This window comes from Chlamydotis macqueenii, chromosome 1 (genome assembly GCF_036417535.1).
Source record: "Chlamydotis macqueenii isolate bChlMac1 chromosome 1, bChlMac1.mat, whole genome shotgun sequence".
In the NCBI taxonomy this organism is placed as follows: Eukaryota; Metazoa; Chordata; class Aves; order Otidiformes; family Otididae; genus Chlamydotis; species Chlamydotis macqueenii.
In genome coordinates this window covers 148,885,948-148,909,743 of record NC_141556.1, presented here as the reverse complement: position 1 = coordinate 148,909,743, position 23,796 = coordinate 148,885,948, and the positions used below count along the sequence as shown (strand labels likewise).

Here is a 23,796-nt window from a genome sequence, read left to right as displayed (position 1 = left end):
AGCTGTAGGGAAAGGGAACAGAAAGCGAAGCACTGAGACATAACTGGGTGTCAAAGCAAGAATTTGTCAGAACCAGCTTGTAAAATACCATTAGCAATAACTGCCAAATGCCAATTATCAGGCTATTGTTACATTAAATTACTTTTAACCTCATCTCATGAGAGCATTAATTTTCAAATGAAGCCAATAAAAGAAGACCTCTTTGAAAAAATCAGATTGTTTGTGCATGTGTGTACATTTGTTTGGATGCATTTACACATGCATTTTTAATATAAACATTTTTATAACAAAAGGCTTTTTCATTCAAGGATCACAAAATATGACACAAAGGTAAGAAATATTAATTTGCTTTAGCCCGAGAACTAAAGCTATCACATTTTGCACCAGAGTCTGTTTACAATTCCATTACTTAGGAAATTAAATGAAAGAAGGCTTTTTTTTTTTTCATGCTGAACAACCATTGCTCCATGGACTTTGACAGGATCATGGGTCCCAGGCAGCCCTGGGGAGCAGGACTCCGTAGACCTGACTCAGACCCAAGGCTTATAGGAATGGTCAGCCCACCTCAAAGTGTTTGGGATTGGGCTCGGTCCCTAAGTGCATATTTCAAAGACATAAGGCTAGGTCCTTACTTGGTCCAAAGCTGTTGCAGATCCACTGACTTTAGCTGAGAGGTGGATGTTTACATCAGGTGCTGATCGGACTGGTGGATGTGGAGAAGATGGGTCTGGTCCCACGGCTGACTCTTCAGCTCTATCACGGCAATCCATGCAATACTCCTGGCAGTGCTCCCACGGGAGATGCAGCCCTAGGGCCGTACCTGGGCCGTTATACACTCCTGGCCTCCGAAACCAAGTGACCACATCCAAAACATATCCTAGGGGCAGAGGTTGCTCCCAAGGCATGCCTGGGTGGAAGAGCTCTAGCCAGCATCTGTAAAACCAACCAGTGCAGTTGACTAGAGTCTCAGTGCCTTGGAGCATTCTGTGGTCCTATTTGATTTAGGAGCACAGCCGCAGCCTCTGAGGGTGACTCTATGTGTTCAGCCTCACCTGGGATGGGGACCCACTCCTGTGGTGGATGCCCTTAGTTAATACATCTGGTCCAGCTGAGCTCTCCAGGCTTAACCTGGCAGGGGCCCATGACTGTCAGTGTAAATAGCATCCAGACAGCATGCTTAGGAACAAGCTTGCTCTAGCTTTTATGTGAAGAACAGCACATAACTTAAGCAGAAGAAAAAAAGAATGTAAAATACCAAATAGTCTGCATACATGCATATCTTATCTCAAGGCTTACTGTCCCCGCAGGGATGCCTTGGAAGGCTTAACCACAGCCGGTTCCTCTGCACATCCCTCTGCTCTCCAGCAGTAATGGTCTCACTGCTAGATTATGGTCTGCTCTGTTCAGACCTGCACAGAGCTCTGATCTCCTGCTCCCCAGAAATGGTGAGATGAGTTTTGTAAGTTGCCTGGAGCCCAAAGGTAGGACATCCCACGAGGGAGCGCAGCATTGACTCTTAACGGACCACCAGCAAGAGCTGGCAGCTGCCAGACCCGCTGCTTCACTTGGTCTTCTTTTTTTTCCAAGATCTTGCTATCAAGCTAAACTGATGTGCCTTCACAGTAAATTGTGCAATAAAGAAATCATGTACAAAACTAATATTTTTTTATAGAGTAGTCTCACTTCTCCCATACTAGAAATTTTCTCATGTCCTCAAATTCTTTGTCTATCATCCAAGCCTCAGACTAAAACAATAAAAATAACAAAATCGTTCTGGTTGGGCACTTAGTGGTAAGTATCTCCACTGGTGTATTGACAGTATTCCCTCTTAAAAACAAGAAGCAGAAGTAGCATTCCAATCATGTGCAGCAAAACATTAGGGGTTTTTTTTTTTTTTAAATAATATGTTGGCCAAAGATCTCTAGCTGGAAAAAACACAGGAACATACATACTAATGCAGCAATTTTTCACTGGATTTGAATTTAAAAGTGAAATAAAACAGAAAGACCCAAAGCTTATTCCCAAAGTGAACCCATTCTGAAGGCAATCTTTCCAACAATAATACTTTGTTCCTACCTAGCATTTGAAAATATGATTAATGGATGAATAACTTTACTTTTTCCCTTCCAAACAGCAAGCCATCAGAACAAGGCAGACCTTTGATTGCAGCTGGCAAGAGGCTGAGAGGGGGCAGACTCATTCAAACTCTTCTTTAATACAGAAAATGTAAAAGGCCATTTCACAAGGAAGAGAATCAGAAAAGGAAGGGAATGTGAAAGCTGACTTGGGGGTGAAATCCTGCCCCTGCTGAAATCAATGAGAGTTTTCTCAGAAACATCCACAGATTTTAGCAAAGTTCAGATCTCCTCCTTTTCCTTCTGATTTTAATAGTGCCAAACACGTGTAGATTTGCACCACCGAAGTGTGTTTTCATATTTTTCCTTAGCAGTTTTCCTTTTTTGTAGCTGCGTATTGTCTAACCAGAGTGTAGGCACTCTGACACTGTTGTTTTTCAGCGAGATGAATTATTACTGGCTGCAATATTTTATCTTTGGCTTTACATCACAGTGAGTGCAGTTTGATGCTGATAAATCTCAGGCTGTTTCAACAATGTTCATCGTCTAACACTGATTAGCTTTGAGAAGCATAGGTCATATTACACAGAGTCCTAGTTTTTCTGAAAGCAGTTGGAGCAATTCTGCCTGGGTTTGCTCAGTTTGCTCTGACACAAACATGGAAGAAGCAGTACCCTACGCATTTTAAAGGGATCCATCAACTTCATGAAACTCAAAGTGTTTCTGCTGCAGGTTGGTTTGCTGGCTACTGTTAACGCATGCCGCCAAGAAGTAGTGAAAATGAAAGATCTAGGACAAAACATATTTTCCCCAAATTTCACTTTATATTTTCAGTAACATTTTGTGTGAAGCCAATTGTACAGGTTCTATTTTATAATATTTTTTTTCTACTGTCTCTGTGACAATTCCCTATCGAAACAAATGAAAGGAAAACTCCCCTCTGAAAAAAGAAAATAAGTACACTATCAAACCACGTTGTCATGGGAGTAGAATGGGCACAGATGTGGGGACGGAAATTGTTTCACACACTTCATAAACAAAGCCAATGGGCTTTCAGATCAGTGTATTCCCTGTCAAGCTTAACAGATTTTCACCAAAGTCTCCCTAGAAATTTGCATTCTTACTGTTGGAGGGAAGTAGGTAACATTGCCTACTGCTCCTTTTTGGTAGTCTGCAGCTAGGGGAGCGAAGCCTGGCATGCCTAGAGATTACCATACGAACACAGGAATACCTACAATCCACAGATACCACCACACAAAAGCCCATTATTCTGTCATTTATCCCGTTTTTAAAATGCTGAGTATTCTAATTTCCTATGCATGAAGTCCATTGACTGCAACACGCTTCACAGCCTCCAGTGTTGGGTGCAGAAGGCAGCAGGACACTCAAAGGGTTAGGATACAGCTTATAATAGAAACAGAACAATACAGAGAGGAAGATATCAGAATAAACTCTCTTTGGTGTACTTTTCAACTTCTGGGTGTAAACCCCAGCTCAGGAAGCCACATGAGCACAGGTTGCACACATTATGTGTTGCATATGGCCCACATTTCATATCATCGAGTATTTTTTCTCTCAACATCCTTTTAGGGGAGAAAAGTAGCAGTTTTTTCTAATTCAGAAAGCAGAAGTAAGGGCCAGATCCAAGGGAAGACTCAAGTGCTGAAGCACGGCAAGGATTGGCAGGCTGTCAGACCCAGCTCAGGGCTGCAGTGACCCAGGGCTCCAAGAAATACGTCCTGGAGAGAGGCTCTCTCCTCTCTTCCTTTCATCTGCCTTAAAAATCCTCTAGCCAGCATGCCCGATGTTGTGTCCAGCTCTGCTCGATTAAGCAAGGGGGAATATAGTGGCTGAATTCAGGTGTGTGAATTCTGCCTGGACGTATCTGCCCCGCTTTAGCTGTTCAAGGACAGGTGTCCATCTAGAACAACTGGATTCCCTCTAGATGTGGAAAGAAAGGCACATCTATAGGGCAGTTCAGTTCATCCTCAATTGGTGTCTAATGAACCCCTCCTTGCAAGCACCTCTCTTTCTCCACCCACTCTAGCGGCATCGTGGATGGCTTGTTTGAATCGGCTAACGCTGAGTAAGTTAAAATGAGGTGAGATTAGTTAAAATGAGGTGAGATGGATGCCACTATACTTTTTTTGCCCAGACTACACAAAGCATTTTGTCGAGCAAAGAACAGACTCTGTAACCACAAGCCCCTGAGTCCTACCTGCAAACTCTCCCCTCCTTTCTACTTTTATGAACCAAGGCGCTTTAGTAATGCAGACTCTCTCTAATAAGAACCGGGCTGTCTTTACTTCCTATCATTCTCCTTGGTCATTTTTACTTCTTGTATTGATTTTCCTGACTATTGATGGATTCTGGGGCATTCCCTCAAGATTCCTGAAGTGGACCAAGGCTATCCTGGTGCTGTAGAACTCTTGAAAGTCTGCTTTCAGGTGCAAGTGGGACCCAGAGCACAGAAGGAGCACGTCACATGAATGAGAAGTGCTTCCAGTGGAAACAAGAACCTGTGTAGGAAGTGGAAATATTTTGGTAGGAATTTTTTCCCCGCTTAGTGAGGCAGTAACAGAGACCAATCGTCTGCAGAAATGACTTTGCCTCTCAAAACAAAAGAGTGTGAAAGAGTTTATTCAGGAATGAAGGGTTATCAAAGAGCACAGAAACTTACAAGGAGGGCCTGAACAGTAATCGTTTTCTAGACCATCCATTCTCATCTGCAGGGAGAAAATGACACAAACCTATTTGAAAATTTGTAATGGCAATGGTCTTTTCAGCCAATATCACCTGAAAAAGAAAAAGAACAGAACTTTCCCTATTAATGGAAGGTGTTTATGTAAGTTTGTTAGTTAGGCAATCAATGGGAAAATACTCAGTTGTTATAATTAACCGATAATAAAAGACAATTGGAACTTGCAGGGAGGTTGGACTAGGTGACATTTAAAGGTCCCTTCCAACTCAAACCATTCTATCATTCTATGGTTCTCTAACTTCTTATTGGGACTGATACCAAGGTCATTCATTTGTAAACTGTTTCACCCTCAATCTCATCAAATTCAGTAAGAATTTTACTCTGAGGCCTCCAAGATTGGCTACAGAAACATTTCTGAGCTTCATGGTAATAATATTCACATTTTTTTGTAGATTGCAACCTTAAATAAAGCCATGGTGTTATTTGCAGTGTCATCTTACTTAAGTCTCACAGTCAATATCTTGCAGATTCATAACCTAAGGAAGATCTAGATTTATTAGTGCAATTAGTGTCTTAGGATATTATTTGGTGCTGTGAAATACTAGTGGCTAAGCAGAGGGTACAATCATATGGATTTGATTACATGAACATAGTATATGATGTGCACAGGAAAAAGAAAGACATATTTTTCTGCTTAAGAAGATCTTTAGGCAGACAGAAGTGTGGAAGACAGTGGTCCCAGATGTTGGCACAGCAGTGCACACTTGAAAAACAACCAGCAAAACTGTTTCAAGGATCTTACATCCACGCTCCACGAGGTCTGGAGACCAAGGGACCACAGAACTACAAGCAGCAAGGGATTCAAGCAAGAGGGACTAGAGTGGGCCAAAAAACCCTTTTTTTTTCTGACCCTGAGGAACGAATGGTGCATGAGAAAGAGGAACAGACTACATCAAACCAACAACAGAAATCTCAGGAACAGGTTTTCTAAGGACATCCTTGAGGAAAATAGGTAGATCTGATTTACTGTCATGTTTCTTTGTTAGCTAGTTTTGTCTCAGTCAGAAATATTTGGGTTTATAACAAAATATTGGCCCTGAGGCCAATTAGCATTGGCACAGCTGATGTCCATACAGTTATGCTGTCTTACCAGGCAAAACGAGATGGACACATCCACCCTCCTGTTAGGAGCCGTGCTTTGAGCAGGCCAGCCCTTGGGCCATGACAGAGACCCCTTGGGACAGCGATGGGGGCTTTGGGCTCAGTCAGGTGAGCTGACTTACAGTTGAACAGTGTGGACCATCCTCTGCTGTGCTTGGGCCAACACAAGCTACTGGTAGAGATGCGGGCAGGGAAGGCAGTGGGCCCAAACGAATGGGTGATGCAGTCACCCCGAGATGTCCCTGAGGAGACTGGGACAAGCAGGTTGCAGTATGAGAGGGGAGTTTGTTCATCCATCCTTTTCTTCTCACCAGCCCTTGCTTTGCTTCCAGGGGCAAAATGCACACACAGATGTGGTATGGCCAGGCCACCCTCTCCCACCACCATGAGCAGGAGCACTCATGGTGCCTTTGGGCTGGGGAAGTTCTGGGTCCATCCATGGTCTTCCCTTCACCCTAGCCATTCCTCCCCCTGATGTCATCGCTTCCTACTGGAGCCTGCCTCTCCTCCCAGTTGTCTGCTTTTGGTCATGATTTCCTCACTTGCTGAATGAGAGTAAACAGTTCTGGGTCCAAGGCATGCTCGCAGAGAAAGCAGCGCGGGCATGGCTGCAGAAGAGCTGCAGGCACCCAAGAAGAGCAGCCTGCCTTCCTCCCAGGTCTTCTGCCCTGTCCTATGAGTGAAGTTTCTGCTGCCTGTCACTGCTGTGTGTGCTATGAGACGAGCCAGCCCCTTCCCTGCATTTTTTTTTCTGGACATCCAAGTGTTAGGAACCCTTCTTTGCAAATGAGTGGTCTGGATTCCTGAAAAATCCTCCTGGATATAAGGAAGAGCCAGTGTCACTGTGGACCGGGTGCTCTTCGGGAAGCAGCCAGCCAGACGGGCAGTGCTCAGTTGTGTAAGGGATTTGTGGTGTAGCAACCCAGCAAGGACCTGCTAGGCTTTATGGTTAGCCATAGGATAAAAGAAAGGACTAGTACTGCTTCATAATGTGATTTCTGACTTCGCTCTAACGATTCAAAAAAATTATCTTCCAGCATGAGACACATTATCATCAAGATAAGCCATTGTTACAAGCCTTTAATTCGTTTTACTCACAACGTTTGAATTTCATTCACATTAAGACAGCAACTCCACTAGACAGCCATTCACATGGCTTGGCAAGGACAAACACAATCCATATGTCTATCAGGCTGACAATGGATGGTATATTTTTTCAGCTCTATGTGAAGTGTTAGACATGAAATTCACATCAGCATCTAAATGATTCCTTTAATCCTGTTATTTAAAGGGCCTGAGCACTTACACAGTTCAAAGTAAGCACAGGCCTAAGAGGATCGACAGTGAGGACTCTACTTCAAAGTGCACAATCTAAGCTCATATTTTCAGTCACAGTATATGTCTGAGCCAACGTCTCAGACCCTCTGGGTTTATGTCTAGTAAATACAAACAGTGGTTGAGCAGAAAAATTACTGTTGCCATACAGAAGGATCTCTCTACAAAACAGAATGTCCCCAATCATCTTCAGATTGGAGATGGAGACTGTTTCTACTTACACCAAAATATTAGAAGTCTGAAGTAATCTGGGAAGCGATCTGCAACTATCTGCTTCTTTTGAATACTAGGCAAGTTGAAGTTTCAGGAATGAAAGGGCCAACAGACAATCAAGGTACAAAAAGAGTCCTCAGGGAAGAGATCACTCTGACAGAAAAAATTAAATGAAATTTTTTTGCTCCTATGTTCACTGTGAGGAACTTGGAGAGCTTCCCACAGCAGAACATTTCCTTATGGGGATCATCAGAGGATCTATTTCAAGCTGAAGTGTCTGTAGAAGAGGTATGGAACAAATAACAAAATGAATAGGAAGAAAATGTCAGAACCAGATGGTGTTCACCCAAGAGATCTAAAGGAACTCAAGGATGAATTAGCTGAAATAATAATAGTGCGTGGCCTCTCATTTAAAACAAGCTTAAACCTGAGCACCTGAAAGTAGCTGATATGGTGCCAGCCTCTTTAAATTGTTCCAAGAGAAACCGGGGGAATTAGAGCCTTGTAAGTTTGACGAGTTTAGTAGAAATTCTTGTGCAGGGTAGAGAAGATGAATAAATATGATACATTGAGAGAAACTCAATACAGCTTTGTAAAGGGAAATCATGCTCTGCAAACCCACTGGGTTGCTGTAAGACAGTAAGAAGAACGCAGGTATGGGAGATCTTTGTTTGGCAGCATCTGCTTACTTGTACTTTTCCATGTATTCAACAAGGACCCTCACCAAACACACTTAGAAACACAAAAGCAGACACAGGATAAGAGGAAAGATCTTTGTATGTATTGCATAAAATTGTTTGAAAGATAAAGGGGCAGTTCTTACAGGAAAGGGAGATTAATAGGAGATTATTAGCGGAAATTCTAAGACTGAGAAACAGAAGGATCTTAGGCAACAGGATGAGTGAGCACTGGAACAGTATCTTAAACTGAATATAGATAAGCATAAAGCAGTAAACATGGGGAAAAATGTGACTCTAGCTATGAAGTAATGACTCTGAGCTGACCACCTGGGTGTGAAATTTGAGGGTTATATAGGTTTACAAAAAAAAACCAAAACCCTGCTCAGTGGTCAAAACCAGCAAAAAAGCAAATTGAATGTTAAAGTTCTGGCCACTTCCTCTGAAAAAGTGAATTGTCATCTTGGAAAAAGTTTGGGAAGGGATGATAAAACACTCTGGTTTCATACAGAGTGACTAGGTAGGCTGGGACTCTCCAGCCTAGGAGAGAGGTGGCTGAGGGGAGATATGGTAAAGATCAACAAAGACGTGAGCAGCCTGTAAAGAGTGAATCAAGACCAGTTGCTCATTATCTCTCCAAATATAAGATCTAGAAGGCATCAGATGAAGCTAGTGGGTAATATGTTCAAAACAAACACAAGGAGATGGCTCTTCAGCAACATAGAGTAGAGCTACCTGTTACAGGAAACTGCATTTCCTTTCAGGGAAAAAGGAGGGAACGGTGCAAGTTCATGGAAGCTATGTACGATACGGTTACTGCCTCCAGGCTGAGAAATCCCTGAGCCAAAGTTCTTGGAGACTGGGAGAGTATTATGAGGAGATATCATTACAGGATATTCTCACTTTCTTCCCAAGACACTTCTTAGTCAGGATAATAAGTTGGAGGAACTCTTCTGTTCAACGATTCTGATATTGCTGTGGCATGATCCAAATACCTGCAAATTACAGGTTCTGCCTGATGCTAATCATCCTTTACAGCCATCAATGTTAGACTGAAAACTCTAGTCTGAATGTCTTTCTCTTTCTTACTGCCTTTTAACATCTGTGTTTGACTGACAAAACTTACGTTCATTTGACTTTGGAGGTTGTAGAGCCCTAATATTAATCCTTAAGGGTAAATTAGACAAAGATCTGTCAGGAATGAGATAGATGTTGTCACTCCTGCCTTGGGAATGAATTAGATAAGTTCTTGAGGCGTCTGCCAGCTGCTCGGTTTTACAAACCTCTCTTTGCCCAGGAGCCCCCAGGGCCTCTGGCTCGCTGATAAGGGGAAATGGCAGTTACAAACGTTGCTGTTGGCTGTTTCTAGAGGGCCATAAAAGATGTTAGGGATGCAGGCAGAAAAAAGCTTCAAGGGGAGCAGAAGGAAATTACTCACACAGAAGTAAGGTTTTGGAGAAGAAGCCGTGAGCAGTGGGGCAGTGGGAGGGGGAGGATCCTGGAAGGGAGACTTTGCCTAAAAACACTGGAAGGTGCTGGGAACACTGTGGGGAATACTAGGTATGTGAGCTATTTTGTACAGAATTGCATGTCTCTTGTGCTATCAGAAACACAGAGCGATTAGGTTTTTTTTGGAACAATCACAGTGTGCTTGTTTCGCGTGTCTGAAACAGGGAACCATAAATCATGATTATGCTAAAGTGAATAAATCCTAAATTAAGGGGTAGTGTTTGCCAATTCAGAAGACCAGCAATTACTGCAAACTCTGTAGTTATTTGACATCCCAGGTTCCACCCGCAGGGGTAGGAAACCCAAAAGCCTCTTCCCGTCCGTCATACTCGAGGCTCCGCATGGCAATCAAGCTCAATCCAGACAAAAGGAAAGAAGCAACATCTCCTCTGCATAGGTCTCTGCACTGCCATCATTTAGAGGCATCGTTTCTAAAGATCACTCACTTCTTGTCAGAGGTTGTCTCTGGATCCCAGAGCACTTCCAAAGACATGCCACCAAGCTCTCTATCCCTGGTTACAGATGAAAAGACTATGGAGCTGAGGAGTTTAGGGAATGCTTAGAGCCCAAAGGGGTGTGAGAACAGCAAAGATCAAAATTTCACTCTGGTTTCCTTAAAAGCAGAGGCACCATCTATTCCCTACTGAGGGAAAAGAAGGAGAAAGAATGGTAGGGAAAGCAGAGAAGGAGAAGACTATATAACATATAGCATATATAACATATGCTTGGGGAAAACAAGAACTGTTGCTTTCCACTCACTTCATTACAACTCTTCATAATTTCTTCTTCACTTGGTTAGCAGCCTGGTGAGGGCTCTCCAGGGTGGCTGGCCCACACAGCACAGACACCTGCTGCTTGGCGAATTGTTTGATGGGCTGCCTTTATCCTACAAGGGCTTTTATGGCTTTTTTTAAGCCATGAGGGACCTGGGATGGCTCTTCTGATGATGCTGCTTGTCCAGTGAAGGACCTGTCAGTCCTGTAACATGGTGCCTCAGCTTTCCAAGCTGCTGAAAACTCAATTGTCACCAAGGGAGATTCTCCTTATCAGATACCAGTTCCTTAAAACCCTGGCTTGCTCCTTGAAGCTTCTTCTGGTGTGCTGTCTGCTCCTTCCTCAAGCACCACTACTCTTCTCCCCTGTGATTCCTTCGGTTCATGCTCCACCACTCATCAGTGTCAGGAGCTGTTTGTCTGCCCAGCTGAGACAGAGGAAAGCAGCAGCAGCAGGGACATAGCTGTTTTTCTGCCCAGGTCATCCATTGCAAACCATCCTTACATCTCAATTGTCCATGGAGAAAGGGGCATAGGAACAATTACATAGACAATGGCAGACCACATGTTGACCAATGTCTCACTGCCACATTCACTTTGAGACATCTTTTTCAGGAGACAGATTCCTCTGAATGAAACAGGGGCCAACAGGATAGAAAAGGAGGTCCTGACTAACTTTAAAAACTGAACTAAATCTTTATCCAAACTGACCATAATGGTCAAAACTACTTTCAGCTCCATCCCAGATCATGCTATCACAGAAATACCCTTGAAATTGAGTCAGTATCATCTTTCTTATCACACAGAAATACATTATCTTTCTGAAGATAACTTTTCCTATACAAAATGGGAAGTTCTTTGGTGCTACTGAACCATGGCACCTTTTTTAAATTCACTGAAGAAAATTGTTTAAGACTGTATGTGAAAACTATTCAAACACTGTAAGAAAGCAAACATGGAAACATTTATTTCCAGATTAGATTGGAGTTTCTAAAACACTAAGCTTTTTGCATTGATTAAAATAAAAACCAAAAGAAGTCCTGCATCAACCCAAAGCAGACATTCACTTCATGTTAAATTCCTTCTCTGCCTTGGCTGTGGTGGTTTTAATGGATTGTCCAAAGGTATCTGTAATTTCTTCATCAGAATCTGTGAAACTCTGATATTTCATACTTGCTGACTATTTCTACTTGAGGATCGAGTCACGTAGGGGAAGAAAGGAAGATCAGAATATTGCAAAAAGCCTTGTGACTGGGAGACTGCACGGGGAGAGAAAATACACACTTGAAAAAAAATCTGTTTAGCCTTTGTGTATTCCTCAGATGCTTGAGGAAAACGACGTATCTGAAAACATTGTATAAGAATGAAATTTCAGGAAGATTTAATATTGCCTGGCTGTTATTTTAGGTTTAATGAACTAAAATGCAACATCTGCACAAGTCTATACTACTTCCTAAGGAGTAGTGCCAAGAATAGCAGTTCTCCTAAATACACCCTCTCACATTCCACGGACGCTTTTGTTACATAGGTTCTAGGATCAGAAAGGGAGCTGTTGAATTCTGATAAAGTAACTTAACAGTTTCCAGGATAAAATAGTGGTGGAAGGGATCAGTCAGTAGCTTAGCCACTTTCAAACCTAAAAGTGTAGCTTTCCACCTCCCCTGCCCTCTCAGAGACATTGAATTTCTCTGTGACTCAAACCAGGGGGAATATAAATATTCCACTTCCAGCTGTCTCTTTCCACTATTTTTCTTTGTTCGTTCTATTCAGCCAGAAAAGGAGATAAGTGCTAAAATAGTAGTTATTCCAGCATCAGCCCAGTAGCTGAAGTGAGATTTCTGAAGGATTAGTAAAATCATTGAGAAGTCCTGCTATGAAAATGACACTTTTCCCATCTTATTTCCCATATGTGAGGCGTGGCCTTCTCCACACAGAATTAAACCTGTCAGAGCACACAGGTCCCTGAAAAGCAAGTAATATATACTACGTAAATGCTGTGTATATGAGGCATATATAGGCCATAGGGTATGTTTCTAAATCACAGGATGGCACTAAATGGTATTTGTATTTTCAACCTTAAATGTAGGCATCTCATTAGTAACATTGCCCCCTATTTTCATTGCATTGTCTCCTCTGAAACCTTGAGGATGGCAGATCTGTGCTCAGTTAATCAGAGAACCAATGAAGAAAAAAAAACATAATAAAGTGGGTCACATAAACATTAAATTTGCCAGTGAAAAACAGCCCCTGCCCTTTCCTCCTCATCTCCCTGACAATTAAGGAAATTTGTTTTTCTCCCACACACTCACCCTTAGTGGATTTGATGCTGGTGGGAAAGAGGGTGTATGGGGTTTTGCCAATCATTGATGAATATTTACGTGTCAGATAGAAAGGTAAAGTGAGCAGGGGTGGACTGACTGAAGAAGGATAAGAAGTCAGAGGTTCTCCCTGCCTTCCCTAGTAGTGTTTGATGGGGTGCATACCACATGATGGGATGAGGGAAGGAGCTGCCTGGTAACTCTCCCTCATCCCTTTCATAGCTCTATGCAGTCCTGATGTGGCTTCTGGGTGTCAAGTCCCATAGCGAGCCCACAGATCTTTGGGTTTTAAATTGGCAGAGGCTCTTCTGCCTTCAAGGAGTCAGAGACATTAGATTAAATCAGACAAAAATTATCTTACCTTCCTAAAGTCAACCCATGACCTGCAACAGTTAAACTAAGCCATTTCAGCTGGACCCAGTATAAGTTTTAACTTGTAATTATGGAAAACACTTGTATTCCAGCAGGTCACATAAAAAAATATCTGGCAGAGTTGCTGCAGTGGCAGCAATAGACAAACAGGGAAAGTAAAATATCATGGAAATTGAAAAAAATAAAAAAACATGTTCAGAATATTTAATTTGCTTTAGAAAGTTTTGGAAATAAACTGACTCAAATAACCCAAATCTAATCACCTTCAGGGCCCATTTTTCTTCTTTACATGCACTTCCAAATCAGAGCTGAGGTTAGAACTGTAACTGAGATGGAAATTAATTATTATTATTATTGTCACTGTGCAATAGTTTAATCTAAAAGAAAGAATAATAATTATTATTATTATTATTATTATTATTATTATTATTATTATTATGCATTATGCACTAACTAGTCCCTTTTAAATTTGCTAACAACTCACACAAGACTGTTTTGTCCTGAGCTCTCTATTTACAGACAGTGAAACTAAAGAACAGAAAGATGCAATGTCTTGTCCAAGGGCATCCAGCAAGACAATGATGGGGCTGGAAACCCAAACAGCATCTCTCCCAGGACATAGGTGCAGCGCCATGGTAGCTCAAGAGCTCACTGAGAATGACTTGCTGTCTGGTTTAAGTCATCTTGCAGTGCCAGCACAAATGCAAGGGGGAGCCAGGGACACATGGCTGGGGAGCACAGCAGTTTTAATTTAAATAAGCTTTAATTGCCATAGAATCAAACTCCTTAATCCCATACGTCCATGGTCGGTCCTCCAGGGCACAATGCCTATGTTTTGAAAATGGAACTGCAAAGGCCACAGCGACAGACAGACACAACCATGGGCATTGCTGGTCATCGAAATAACTCACATCTGTTATTGTGGGTAAGGTTTTGCTTCTGGTAGAAGAACTAGGAATGGCCCTTCCCCACCACTTTTTTTCTGTATGTGCTTTTGTAGATTTGGAGTAGCACTGAGACCAGCCAATACATCTCATCCCCATTCCAAATCTGACTACCATCTGGGTGCATAAGAGGACAGCAGGTACAGGGCAGGGCTCTGGCATAGTTTGTTTTGCAGGATGAACCCTTAGCTAACCCATATGCACACCTGCACCATCCCCCAGACACATGCTGGGACCCAGCGTCCAACGCAAAAGGCCCTTGGACTACCTTGCATCATCTGGATGCGAAAGAACAGTAACACTCTCTCGGGCTAATAGGCTTTACATTTTCATCCTTCTCTTTTCTCTTCAGGTTGAAAGCATTCAGATTAAAGCACCTTCCTTTGGCAAGCACCAGTCATTACCAGTATTACCCTGAGCTGCCGTCCCACCCTACCCCTCAAGTAGCAGGGAGCAGACATCTCCAGTGTGCTTCTGATCCAAATTCTTCCCTCTGGGAAGTTTCAAAGGACCCTCGCTGTTTTGATTAACAGAACGTGTTTCTGCTGGAATGGCTGATAGATGAAATTGGATTTTGTAGCAGAAAAATTAGTTCCTGGTTATAGGAGGATTAATGGTTCCATGGTTCCCCAACTCTTTAACATGTGCCCACTGGCAGGGCTCTCTGCTGGGTCCTGAGCATGTGCTGAGACAATCTGTTCCTTTGGCTTTCTCTTACACAAGGGGTTTTTTTTGTTTCATTAATTTCCCTTGTTTTTCTTCTTTTTCCTCCTCACTGTGGGGGAACTTGGAAAGAAAGAAGGGTGGAGAGAAACAAGAATGGGGTCTGAATGCTCATAAAGAAATGCCTGCACACTCGCTCCTCCGAAAAACGTGCACCTCTCCACAAAGGAGAAGAGAGACAGCGTGTTTCATTCTTCTCTGGGTGAGGCACTAAGTCGCAGCAGGCAAAACAGCTGAAGCTAATAAAGCCTCGTACCAATTTTAACCAAATACTCTATTCTCTCAGCCAGGTGAAGAGCCTTACAAATGTTTGGCTTTGAGCTGCCGTAAAACCTTTTCTTCTGTACAGCGCGATCCCTGGGATTTAGCAAGGCTCCGTTATTAATAAGCATCAGGGGTTTAGAGAAACAAAGGCTGGGGAGGAGGGGAGGGGGAGCCTTATTTTAGGAAGGGGGCCAAGAAAGACAAGATGTTTAGGAGGGGGGGAAGTATCGACACCCTTGGAATAGAGAAAGTGTCGAACGCCAGCTGCAGAGAGCCTAAAAGAATGAGTGTCTCTGATGCTTTTGTCTCCTTATATGGTAAAATGATAGAGAGGGGTTTCACTAGGCTGGGGAAGGCAGCAGCCTCTTTCCACACAACACTGACTGCAGAGCTGGAATGGGAAGAGCCAGCCGCTCTTCGCAGGCAGTAGAAAAGCCCCGGCTCGCTGTGCAGCTCTCCTCTGACAGCGGGCCGGTGTGCTCTTGGCACGTTTGTTAATGGAGGTGACCCCCTGTCCCTGGTCCAGGAGGTGACATTAACTGCCCGCCACTGCTCTGTAAGTAGATATCCCTTTTTTTCCCCCTCCCTCCCCACTACCCACAGAATATGTCTTTGAAGGTGTCGCTTTAAACAAAGGGCACAGAGAGGAGGAGAGGGTTGTTTAATGCCCCAGTGGGTTGTCGGGTAAGGATGCGAGGAGAGAGATTGCCGGTCCCCCTTTCTCCTGAACGCACAGAGAGGGGTGTGAAGAGGAGAAAAAGACAAATTTCTTATCAGAGCAGTGACTGCTGCGTGTCCGTCTGTAAAGTGACACAGTGAGCTAATGAGGCACTGGGTCACTTCATGTGCAACTATTTTTAATAACGGCATTGTGCCGTGTGTGTCATCCACTGGGGAGGTGATAAAAAGTAGAAGCTGGGTTTTTAGATTCCTTACACCTCCGTGCACACTCCCGCTGCCGAGCTTAACAAAGGAGGATTTTTGCACTGTAGCAAGAGCAGATGCACATGAAACAAAGGTAGCCTTTCCACTTTGCAGGCAAACACTGTAGACAGATTGTATACAGGAAAAATGGGGAGCCATCAGCATTGTATTTCTTCTTTTTACATGGAGAGATTAAATTAGAACACAAATCCCAATTAATAGCTCTGAATTCCTTCTTTTCTGCTTCTTTCTGCTTGCATCTGTGTGCAGCCACGATAATCCAAGTCCTTAATGTACGCTGTCTAACACAGATTTCTCTGTATAAATAATAAAGGAAATACTAACTTCCATTGTCTGCATTAATGGCTGTTTTAAACTTTCCGCTTCCCTAAAGGGCTATGGCATTTATTTCCTTCACCAGGTACCTGCATATTTCAGCTTTGCTGTGTACAGAGACACACATATAGTCACGAGAAAGCAAATCTTGTACAATCTCTATACCGGCAGCAGCCAGTCAGTCTGTTATTGTTACTAGTTATTATACTAGAGCCATATTAACTAAGATTGCTGATTAATACTGAGATTGCTGTGGTCAGTAGCTATAGGATTTATGGTTGACTATACATATTTGTACACTATCTTAAATAGGAATTGTCCCAGAAGGGACCATCAGAAGGGGGTGTGTTGTTAGACACTCACACGATCCAGATGTGAAGGAATGCTATAACTAAGGTTGCCATTCAGTTTCTCTTATGAACCCTATTTTCATCAGTTCATATATTTACGGGACTCTCTGCTTTCTGGCTAAAATCTTCTTATCAGCAAGACGGTAAACTTTGAAAATGATTGCTTCAGGCATTTGTATTTGGAAGGCAGAAAAACAGTTGTTGGGTTTTAAAAAAAATTTATTAAAATTTGCTTCTTTTCTGCCCATGTATATATAATTGGAAAAGGATGCATTCTAAAGGCTGCTCTGTCAATAGAGCCTGTGTATATTCTTGACAAAATATATTTGAGCCAACATGTGCTTGAGATGAGCGAGGCAGCTGAAAGGACCAAAACCACTATTGCTGAGAAATCATATTTATGAAAGTTACCTGGGGTTCCCACCTGACATCTCCATCTGACTAGTAGGCCTGAGGCTGGAGGATGGACCAGTTCTTGAGGTTTTTTGAGAAAGCTTGGAAGATCTCAAGGTGGCAGAGGTGCTGGGGTAGAATATTCTTATGTTTGGCTCTCACCATTTTGCTGAATATGCTCCCAAGAGAATCAGCAGGGCTACACATGCAGGCACCAAGTAGTCACTTCCAGGTGGTTGGGTTCTATAGAAAAATATTACTATTTTTTGTGAGATCAATATTGTCACATAGCGGTGGCTATGCTGTGTCTGACTTTGTTTGTATATGCAAAGCTCCTGCCATGAAGAGCGCATAATGGTGATTCCCAGCCACAGTACTGGGATACAGACAAGGCCCTGTTTCCTACCTATGAGTGTACAGTTTCTTAAGAACTCTAGGGAAGACCTTTCCCTGAAATCACATCTTTCCTATCCTACAGACAGACATCAGCACTCACAGCTGTCACACCTTGCATTAGACAAACAATTAGACAACTCCTTCACTCATACACAACAGAGTCCTCCAGGATCCCATCATGCTTTAGACACCAAGATTGGAAAAAAGTTGGTGACAATTGTATGGGCTAGAGATAGTTCCTGCTGCATTGCACTGCAAATTCAAGCTTTCATTCAAAAAGAAAGAGGTGAGGAGGGCTGTAAAGCCCTGAGCCCATGAGCCAAGTCTTACTTGCTGTTGTCCTCACTTTCTTGCCTTGTGTCACAGAGGTCTGGATGTTCAGAATTAAGGCAGGGTCGGATAAATGTTGACACTATCAGTGAGAGGAAGTGGCTTCTTCTCCATACAAATCAGGCTGAAAACTGAAGTAATGCCTGTTGCTGCTGGCCGGCACCCTGTCACTCTTTCAAGATCCCCACAGATGAGTTATAAGCAGGACTGAGGCTCGTTCATGTTTCTTTGACAGGTAAATCGATCCTGAGCATCTTCAGAGAAACTTTGGATGGTGCAGTGCTGTAAGCAGTCACCTTCCCTCACCAGGGTACTGCTTCAGAGACTGGAGATCTCATAATCTGCATTTTCAGACTGATTAATTCTAATTGTGTACTTTTAATGTTTCATTTACATATGCACAGTTAATTGTGATGCAGATTTGCCCCCAGTGAGGGTGTGAAATGGCAGGGTAATGACAGGTTTCATGGAAATAAATCTTGGATACATTGACAGCCACTGAAATATTAACATTTCAACAATACTTATTAGCTATATATATAGAGAGAGAGTTTGATTAAAAACCACTAGAGGCTTCTTTTAAGGCTGGATACCATAACACTTATGCCAGGTGGAAAAGTAACAGTCCTCAATTTGTTCCTTTTCACATATCCTTCTATATTAAATTAGATAATGTTAACTAGGATGCTAAATGGCTACTGTACGTAGAGCAATACACTGTAAGAGGAAGGTAGGTGAGCGTAACACTGATACAAGAGTATTCATCTCTTTCTTTCACAGTAAATATTCAGCTTCAAAGTTGTAAATCTATCAACCACAGCAGAGCAAGCCCTATGATTGCACTTTTGGTGGCAGGAGGTAGTTCTAGACTCTCGGCAAGCACAGGCACAAAGGCTCAAAACCCACCACTCTTTATTTCATCCTGCATAATAAAAATAGTGAGTTGCATAAAGCCATAAAATATCTGTAAGCATTTCCCCACCCCTGTTCTGTCCTTGCTCTGAAGCAGTCTTGAGATTTAGACCAAAAGTATCTTCAGAGACCAGGACCCCACCTCTGATCAATTCCTTCTCCTCCATACTATGCTGTGCTTGTCTCTCTGGTAGACCAAATATCTTCCTTCTTCAGTTTGAAAAGATCTTGCCCACAAAAAGATTGCCTGTGACCAGTGTCTTTCCGTGCATTTTCCCAAGTCTCTCATGCACCGCAGATACTTTGGCTGAATGTTACCAGCTCATCTCTTTGCTGTCTGTGTCCAGTCTCCAGCCCCAAATCCCACCAAACAAATTGTACCAAACTTGTTTCACCCAGGTGTGATCAGTCTATTTTGCTAAGATGTGCCAGGCTGAACAGCCACCTCTAAGGTTTATGTAGTCTCCTTTGCCACGTTTTGGAAAGCCAAAGGCACAGCAGCCAAGCAGAGAAATATGGGTGCCTCACAGCGCTTCGGCATCCACTGCTGCAGTAGTTTAACATGGCAGCTGAAAGATGTGCATTAACTGATCCTCCAAATCACCACACATGCCAATTATCTTGGACAAAAAGGGGCTTTGTGGTCCTGCCTCTGTAAACAGAACCAGACAGAGAGACCCAGAGCTGTTCTGCTAGAGGCCAGGACAAATAACAAAGCATTCTTCCTCCATAGGGAAGTTTTGCTTCTATCTTCTCTAGAGAGGATAGAAGCTTCTATCCTAGAAAGAAGGAAACATAGAATATTTGGGACAGTCTTCTGGTTTTGTGCCCCAGATAGTAGTATTCAAGATTTTTAAAATATAGAAGAATTTGGAAATGTCACTGCATGGTAGCATGTGGCATTTTCTGGATATTTTTATCTTAGGGTCTAATTTCTTTGAGATTAGCAATGTTCCTGTCAACAAGAGAAAGCAATGCTTTTCTGGAAAAACGAATCTCCGCTGGAGTTTAGTGTCTGCAGTCATTTAGCTTATACATTATTTTTGTAGGGCAGGGCTGGAGATAGCAATTGGTTTTACTAATCTTACACTATTTTTCTCCTCTATAATTTTCTGTTATCTGCTTAGATGTTCTTATTAGAAATACAAATTTCTATACTTAAGTAATATCAAGTATTTGATCTTTCTTTTTGAGTAAGCCTTTGCTTACTCTGCAAGAGAAAGAAGGAAGACAGCAGTTTCAAAAGGCTTTAAAATAGAAAATAGGAACAAGCCTTTCCGCTTGAACTGTGCTCTTCCTTGGTCTGGTAGAGTTAAGTCGTGCTCCATGTTATTTCAATAGGTTCCTTTTGTAACTGAAACGTATGCAGGAATGTTGGTAAGACCATACATCCTCCAGTCATTTCAATACCAACCTGAGGTAATCACAGTGTAAATTGTGTGGGATATGCTTTCAAAATGTCAGTGCTCAGTTCTTCTGCGGCTTCTGTAGTTACTACCACTCCAGCCACTGCTGGAGTTGCTCTAAATTGGAGCAGATTTGTACTGAATGCCAAACACAACAAACCACACAGAAACTATAACTGAAGTGTTCCTATAACTGGGATTACTTTAGCCAGGCGCATGAGGAACTTTACCACACAAGAAACATCTTCTGGTTTGGTTTTATTTTTATTATTATCAATAATATTATGTTAAGGAAAATAATCTTGAATAGCAGACTCTCCACTTTCTAATTTACGATCAGGAACCAGGTATGCTTTGTTTAGCTGCACGTTAGCACAGTCTGCTTAGAAAATAATTACTCTAAAGCACTTAAAAAGAGACATCAGAATGTTATACCATAGGCAAAATAAGCCAGCCATGTGCAAGGAAGGTGAGTCGCTGCAAAAACTTTACTGTGGTCCTGAAGAATGTTTTCAGGTAACCTTTTAAAGTCCATTAAAAACTAAACCTTTTTTAAATAGCTTTTAATATTTAGCATGTATATAGAAAGGCCTGAGAGGGATATTTAGGAAGAAGTTTAGAAATTTCTTTACTTGAGATTGATCTTTATTGGTTTTTACTATGACTATTATGCTCAAATATCAAGGCAAGTTTTTCTGGCTTTTGCTGGGGACCTTCTAGGAGATCTATGAATAACTACTTTAAGCTTAAAACCTTTGAAGCAGCAATGAACACCTCCATAATTAGATACATCTAATATCCTACCCTTGATGTGGACACTGGTAAAGCAGACTGGGCTTGTTAACAGGGCTGCTCTGAGACATATAACATATTATGTTATAAGGCCTTGATTTCTTGAAGACAGGCTGACAAATTCTTTTGAGACACTTGCCTTGCTGGATTGTTCTTCTATAGCAGCAACAAGAGAAAAAGGCTTCCACTTTCTTCTCAACTTAAAACTAGTGTGCGGCCACATCTGTCTAAGCATCCTTGTCTGATTAACAAACTTAGCATAAATCCCAGACCATGCGATACAGGGATACCCACCAACTTGTTCCCTGCAGTAATCATGACTCTCCTTCTTAAGGACCTACACAAAGATGATGGTACAAACAACAGTCGTAGTGATAAGCTTCAGTCTCTCCATAACCTGGCAATAGTATTTTCCTTCTCTCCTCTTTAGTAAAGAAATATGCCTTCATGCAGTGGCAACCCAGCAGCCACTGGCAGGGACAGAGGGCCTATGGAAGGAGAAGAGTGGCTGGCTGGAGTTCCTGCAGGATGAGCTGTGCATCACTTGCCTCTCAGCTCCTGGTTAGCTTTTTTATTGGCCATCTGTGGCCCACTGCACCAGCTGGCTTGGCTCCTCATGGCCAGGAGGCCACTGCTGGAGGGTCGTGGACCCAAGCAACTCAAAGAGATAGCACCTGCCCTATGGCCAGCTTGACCTCCAAGCATTCAGACACCCTTTGCTCTCCCTCTGGTCTGTCGTAACACTGTGTCTGTGGGCACTCATCCCATGAAGCAGAGCACAAGCTTTGTCTGCCTGGCCAAAGAAAGAGGGCTACTGCCCCTTAACCTGTTTTAGCAAATCTAAATACACAAGACTGTTTTGGGTGTCCATGGTGCAGCTACACCAGCTGACTTCCACACACTGAAGTTCAGGTGGATTCTGACTATATGTAACTTTTTTTTCCCCCTCTTATCCCCCTTTTTTTTTCCCCTCTTATCAGTGCTACTGGCAAATGGTTGTTTCTTCTTTTCCTAAAGTACATTAAAAAAAAAAAAAAGAAGAAGCTTTCCCCCTTCTCCCCTTGCATGGCATTATGGCCTAGTTTGGAAAAAATTATTAGCTCTTAGAAGAGTGGCTTGCAGTTGCTGCAACAAGATGATAGATAAGGAATGTGGCAAGAGCTGCTAAGTTACAGGAAAATAATCACCTCTTGCCAGAAAGACCAGCATAGTCTGAACTGCAAGTTCGTAGTTGCAAAAGGTATCATAAATCTTTGCATTTTATCCTTTGGAACATTAACATAAATTGTTTCCAAATGCTCTAGACCTGCATGGCTTATGTCACTGGGGTTGCCAGACACAAATCTTCCTTTCTCAGGGGAAGGAAAATAAACAGATAGAAAATTCTCCATGTGCACTGTTCTTCTGGAAAAAAAAAAAGTCAGGTGGGAGAAATGTGTGTACATCTTGGAGGAAGATGGATGTCTCCAAAGACCTTTTGTTTCCTGCTCAAGTGGCTAACAGAACATCCTGCTCCAGGGGCTCAGGTAGAGCCCCAGCCCTATTGACCCAACTGAGGTCAACAGCAAATCCCCCTTTGGCATCTACAGGGGTTTAATGCTGTGTCTCCAGATACTGTTACAACAAGAGATCAGAGCTTCACTTCACTGAATAAACCAACCAATTCCTACATTTTTTAGACAGTTTCCCTTGGCTTCTTTCTCTCTCTTGTGTGTGTGCATCTGTACGTGTCAGTCTTCAACACCCTCTAAGAGGGGTTGAAATAAGAGATGCACAGAACATCTTTTATTAGGTTGACAGACACAGCTGATAAAGCAGGAAGGGTCTGGGGCAGCTAGTCTCCTTTTTCAGTAGTCAGTAGTGTCATGGGATGGAAGAACACCAGAGGATTTCTTAATGGCATTATGAGCCCTAATTTTTATGAGGTAATATGATAACTTTAAAAATTACTGCTAGTAAAATGAGACTCTGAGCAAACAGGAAGAAAAAGAAAGAAGCATAGTTTTTAAGTCAGATTAACTTTTGTGGAATTTTCATGCCAATTCTTACTTCCTGGAAGACACAATGTGGGAAGTGCTAACATTTGGCATAAGCTGTAACTTCTCTTCTGGGCATGCAATGAAAAGCTTTTTTCCTTTTGGAGATGTACTTGTTATGTCTAATGTTGTAGGAGGGAGACTGTATGGCAGAAAAACCAATTTCTCCTTCATTATAATGTTGAGAGCAATCTGGAAAAGCGTAGGTATGAAATGACTACTGCAATAAAATCTAAAGACCTTGTTGTACCACAGAGGTGTAATAAAGTTGAGCCTCTGGCTCACAAAGCTTTGCAGTCAACAAGTATCAAACACGAGAGGAAGAAATAGATCAGTGGCAAGGAGATTGAGTTGCAATTTGTGTCCATCTACAACTGTGAATACCCTTATATTGTTAAATATCCTTAAAATACCACATAGTAGATTGTGAGATCCAATCCAAGACCCAGAACTAAAGAGCGTGAAATTTGGGATGCTTCACCCTGAATTCCAGCTTTCTGAATGAAAAGATATGAACCTAAATTCCTAAGTTTAGGAGATATTGGATCTGAAATTGGTCCCAGATCCAATAAAAGATTCACACAACTAAAACCAGATCTTGGAAACTTTCCTTTCTTGTCTTTTGATTTCATAGATGTCTGGAATTGTGCCTCAAACTCCATCCAGAGCTGCCCCTTCAGTGTCTTCATAGAGTAGAGTTCATGCCTACGTCCCTTTGGGACATAGAAATCAGGCCTGCCTCTCCGTACTCAAGGCAAGGGGGACAATCTCTTGTGACAATCTTAGAGTACACTTAACAAAACTCGATCCCTTTCAGGATAGGAAAGCAAGTGCATAGGTATTTTCTAAAATACTG

General features: G+C 42.3%; 1 protein-coding gene across 4 annotated transcripts in view; it reads left to right on the top strand.

Annotated features, from left to right (window-relative positions):
* FHL2 (four and a half LIM domains 2) overlaps window positions 1-23,796 on the top strand; it is a 44,594-nt gene that overhangs the window by 704 nt on the left and 20,094 nt on the right. For 2 of the 4 annotated variants that reach the window (XM_086769677.1, XM_086769667.1), the window contains exon 1: window positions 15,453-15,621. The exons of the other annotated variants lie outside the window; for them this stretch is intronic. The gene's annotated coding sequence lies outside the window, so the exon portion shown is untranslated. Of the gene's footprint in view, window positions 1-15,452; window positions 15,622-23,796 lie in introns of those variants that run through there. 4 annotated transcript variants of the gene reach the window in all.